The sequence below is a fragment of the Gossypium hirsutum genome, chromosome A06 (assembly GCF_007990345.1).
Source record: "Gossypium hirsutum isolate 1008001.06 chromosome A06, Gossypium_hirsutum_v2.1, whole genome shotgun sequence".
In the NCBI taxonomy this organism is placed as follows: Eukaryota; Viridiplantae; Streptophyta; class Magnoliopsida; order Malvales; family Malvaceae; genus Gossypium; species Gossypium hirsutum.
In genome coordinates, this window is record NC_053429.1 from 25,192,163 (window position 1) to 25,198,042 (window position 5,880).

The following is a 5,880-nucleotide window of genomic DNA, read 5'->3' on the forward strand; positions in this document are numbered from 1 at the left end:
CTTTTCGACTTTTGTCGATCTAGTCTATAAGTGGGTGTCGTTTACACACCTATTTTGTGACAAATTGACGACGGGATCCCCTTATGATATCCTACAATCAGTTACCCACATGTTATACTACAAGTCGATAACTATCATGTATTAAACTCCTTACCATATTCGGCCATTAACACCTTAGGCCCTAAAGTTCTTACCTTTGCCGAAATTTGGGCTAGATCTAGATGTCCAACAGTGTTAGCCTTCGAAGCCCTTTGCTGAATGTCCCCCTTGTCCACACTAGCACACACAAAACCAAAAGAAAGAGGCCAATATGCCCTTAGTCCAACCGTTAGCCACCCTTAGTTGATAGGGATTTCGGCTTTTACCTAAAAACATGAGTAACTAATGAAAGATTCGAGCACTTACCTAAAATGTTACGACACTACTCTTGATCTACTGTAGATCCAACCACTGCACAAGAAGAGAAAAGTATAATCAAAGATTCAGATTCTGAAGTACCTCAATGTAGAAAAGTTTCAGTTTGAAAGAAAGGATGAGAGGTTCGGCTTCAATGGAGGTTCGGCTAACCAGCTTTGATAAGGGTTAATGAGGAAAAGAAGAAAAGAAATATGGAGGATATAGGTTTGGCTAAGGAGAAATCGGTAGCATGTATTTGGTTTTGAAGGAAAAACAAGGTGAAGAAGATGAGGGTCGACAAGAAAAGAGAAAAGAAGAGGGGAGGGGAGGAGATGAGAGAATTCGGTTTTGAAGAAGACAATCTTACACAAGTCGGTACAAGTGTAGGGTGTAGGTTTCGACTTCTAGCAAAAGAAAGAAAAGAGAAAAACCTAAGGTACCCTAACCTGTTTCGGCAAAACAGGAGAATAACCAAACAAATCCCGAAAATGCACAAAAAGAATTCGGCAACCACTAATCCAAATGTTGAGATTGCAAACACTAAGAGACCTAGCCGAATTTGCACTTAAAGAGCCCCCTATACGGCCAAATCTTGCTTCCTACTCAGACTCCTTGATTTTCTCCCCTTATCCCTCCTTTACTTAATCCCCTGACCAACTCAAACTCTTCTTGACAAAGTTTCACCTAAGTTCCATCACATACCATTCCTGCTCATAAAAAAAAATACCTTTATTTGCTTACCTTGTGACTTGAACCTTAGCTCCCCCTTGACTTCCACACACCACCTTTTTAGCACCATAGTGGCGTCACCCTGCCACTTTACCACAGGTCTTCTTGTGGCCTATTCTACCAATTTAATCTTAAAAGCCCAATACACCAGAACCCCCTTCTCTTTTAAAATCAAAATTTATTAAATCTACCAAGTTTTAACTTAGACTTGGGCCTTCTAGAGGCCCACTAACATTCTTAAACATGATTTATACAATCAGATCATACAAAAAATCAAGATTCACCAAAACTCACAGAAATCCTGAAAAGTCCTGAAAATTAGGGCATTACACCGTGGATCTCTATCTGAATTGATGGAAACTGGTACCCCGTGCAACCTGACAATCTCAGAAATGTATAATTCAACTAATCTTTCGAAGGAGTATTCTAAACTTACCGGAATAAAATGTGCAGACTTTGACAGTGATTGTATTTGTGTTAAATCACTTAATTATAAAATTATACTAACAATTTGGTAAATAAAAACACAATATGGTTGAGCAGTGATGATTAAAATTAAATGTATTAAACTAAATGCAATGATCCCTAATGCAAATTATCCTAAGTATGCAAACTATATGAATGGAATAAATTTTAGAAAAATTAAATACAATTTGCAACAATTATAACTTAAATAAATGGGGATAATTACTTTAATTAAACTCAATTTATTATCAACATGCTTAATAACATTCGGAAAAACATTCCATGGCAACTCGATCTTTCATGAGTTTGAAAACCACATTAGGTCCTTTCGAAATCCTTTACTTAGTAAATACGCATTTTACTGATCCTTATTTACTAAAGGTTTCTTAGCATTTGTGTGCGGTAACAGGGACGTGTTAGGCTTGAAACAGTTTAATCACACAAATCTAAAAACTATGCAGATAACAGAGCTTAGTTAGATTTGTTATGCAACCTGCAATTTAATCAGGTTAGGATCTGAACTGAGCATGCACATTTCAATTATGTGTCCACTAGCCGTCTACTGGTTAGGATCGCTCAACTAATTCAGGTGCATTTCAATCACGTATGAACAAAATATAGACTTGATTTTAATTGAAAACATGATCGATTGAGGCACAAACATTATAAGCATGAATCAAATAAATATTATTTAATCAAAGCAATCATTCTAACTTAAATAAAATTAGGTTAAGATTGTTGTAAACAAGAAAAAGAACACATAGCAAACATTTTTAGATTAAATTAAAGAAAAGAAAGATTAAACCTAAATCAGAGTGGTTGTCACCTAAGACTATGATAGTCGAGGCTTCTTCGCTTTGCTCTTTTGCTGATGGCTCTCCAAGGTGGCCGACCAAGGGCTCTTTAAGATGCTTAATTGCTAAAATCTCTATGAAGAGATGATGCTAGGCGTGGGGAATGGAAAATGCTAAAGAGAATTGAGAGAGAAGAGAGAATGATGACGGATGAGGGATAATGGATGAGGGATCAAATGAGGTCTTTTTTATAGGTGAAGAGAGGAGGGTGGTTTGCTAAAAATAGAGAGGTTTAGTCTCTTCAAGCTTTTCCAATGAGTGGCCGGCCATGCTTAGTGGATTTGAGTTGAATTTTTCTTGATTTTTAAGCAATTTAAATGCCATAACAACTCAGGACTGAGACTCGGTCAGATGTAAATCTTCGGGCAATTCTCTAATTTCTTCAACATTGCAAGGACCTTGTGTAATTAAACCAAAAAGTGGTTTATGTGGATAGCCATGTGTAGCCGAAATTGAGTTGACTTGGTCTTCAATTTGGACGGTTTTTGTAATTCAACAAAGCTATCAGACCTGTCCAAAATAAATCAATAAATTAAAGGACCGAAGAAAATAAATTTTTTCCAATTTAAATAATTAATTAAAACCCAAAGCATTAATGAATTATTATAAAATGAATTATTAAATATTATTTTATATTTTATCATTTAATTTAATCATGCATGGCCCATTTTATGTCTAAAAAATATAATATGTTCAAATAAATATAAAATAAGCCATTTTATGCATAAAAAAAGATATAATTAAGCATAAAATCACATTTTAATAATTTCTATGACCTAATTTCATATTTTCACATATTTCATTAATTTATTAAACAATTACTTAGTTTTAACAATGAATTTAAGTAAAAGGGTGATAAATGCATAGGAAAAATCCTATATATATTTCAGTTTACAATAATCCAAAAGGTACCTAATGTTCAGGTTTAACTTTTTGACATACTAAACATCTCGATACAAAGTCCGAAAACGCGCGTTTCATTCCCAGCCACCAATACATCTGTTTTAAATCATCGTACCTCTTATTACTTCCCGGATGAATAGACAGGCTACCATTATGAGCTTCAGGCAAGATTTTCTGGATGAGCTCTAGATTCTTTGGTACACAAATTCTACCTCTAAAGAATAAACAATCATCGCGTCCTATTTGAAATTTTGAATCGGACGTCGACTCACTCTGTGTTCGTTTAGCTAGTAACTTGTCATCACATTTTTGAGCTTCATAGATCTACTGTAAAAACATCGGTCTAGCTTTCAACTCAGCTAAGATTGAGCCATTGTCAGACAATGTCAATCGCATATTCAATGCTTGCAGAGCAAACAAGGACTTCCTAATCAAACCATCATCAACTACGTTTGCTTTTCGTGGATGATAATAAATGATCAACTCATAATCTTTTAACAACTCAAGCCATCACACTGTCTCAAATTCAAATCTTTCTGCGACATTAGATACTTCAAACTCTTGTGATCGGTAAATATAGGACATTTTTTGCTGAGCCAATGGTGTTGCCAAATATTTAACGCAAACACAATAGCTGCTAACTCTAGGTCATGTGTCGGATAGTTCTTTTCATGCAGCTTTAACTATCGGGAAGCATAAGCTATCACTTTGCCTTCCTACACCAAAACATAGTCTAAACCATTTAAAGATGCATCGCTGAAAATCATAAATTCTTTACCTGATTTAGGCTGAACCAGAACAAGTGCCTTGGTCAACAGTGCTTTCAACTGATTGAAACTTTGCTGACATTTCTCAGACCATTCAAATTTTATATCTTTTTGTATTAGTCACGTCATCGCTGTAGCTATCATCAAAAACCCTTTTATGAATCTTCTGAAATAACCAGCTAATCCCAGGAAATTTCTAACTTCAGATATGTTTCTTGGTGGTTTCCAGTCAACAACTGCTAAAACTTTACTCGGATCAACTCTAATGTCATCAGCCGGTACTATATGTCCCAAAAAACCAACTTCTCAGAGCCAAAGCTCACATTTACTAAATTTAGCATAAAGTTGTTTATCTCACAAGGTTTGCTACACAATTCTCAAATGTTCAGCATGCTCAGACTCATCTCGCGAATATATTAGAATGTCGTCAATAAATACTATAATAAATCTGTCTAAATACAATCTGAGGATTCTGTTAATCAAATCCATCAATATTACAAGAGCATTAGTTAAACCAAATGGCATCATAAGAAATTCATAGTGTCCGTACTTGGTTCTTAATGCAGTTTTTGGCACATCCGAATCTTTCACTTGCAACAGATAATAGACAAAATGAAGATCAATTTTCAAAATATTATGGCACCTTTTAACTAATCAAACAGATCGTCAATTTGAGGTAGTGAATATTTATTATTGATTGTAACCTTGTTGAGCTAACGATAGTCAACACAATCTCATCGATACGTCATTTTTCTTAGCAAACAATGCACTCCGAGGTAAAATGCTGGGTCGAGCAAAACTCCTATCTGTTAATTCTTGCAACTGTGCTTTCAACTCTTTCAACTCAGTAAGAGCTATTCTTTACGATGCTATAGATATCGGTGATGTTCTCGGTACTAGTTGAATAGCAAACTCAACTTCCCTGGTTGGCAGTAACCAAAGTAACTCCTCCAAAAACACATCAGCATACTCACAAACCACCAGCACTGATTCAAGCTTTAAGACATTTTAGTATCCAACACATAGGCAAGGTAAGCATTGCAACCTTTCCTTACATACTTTTACGCTGACATAGCTGAAATAACCATAGGCAACCCACTCACACTATCAGATTAAATACGAAGCGTCTCACCGTTCTAACATTTCAATAAATAAGCTTTCGTCTACAGTTTACAATAGAGTCATGAAGAGTTAACCAATCCATGCAAAAACTCACATCAAACTAGTTAAATGGCAACAACATCTAATCAGATAGAAAACTGTAACCTCAAGTCATCAACAGACAATTCTTGCAAACCTTATCAACTAATACATGCTAACCTAGGGGGTTTGACACTTTAACCACGAATTCAGTGGACTTAATAGGTAAATTCTTAGTAGGCACTAAATTCTTGCACACATATGAATGAGTTGATCCCAGATTAATCAAAGCAATAACATTAGTGTCAAAGATAAAGAAAGTACCCGTAATAACATCTGGTGTAGAAGTTTCCTCTCGTGTGCGAATAGCGTAAACCCTAGCTGGTGCTCGTGCCTCGAATCTCGCAATGGAGTCCTTTGTTACACCATAGCTACCACTGCAATTTCCAGTGTTACGAGCTGGTCTACCCCTCCTGGTAGTGTTGCTAGGTCGAACATTCTGAACTTTTTCTTTCTCAAATATTTCTGAGCAATCATGAATAAAATGTTTAAACGAACCACACTTGAAACATGCCCCGTCTTTCGCTTTGTACTCACCAAAATGTCGACGTCTACACCATTGAAAA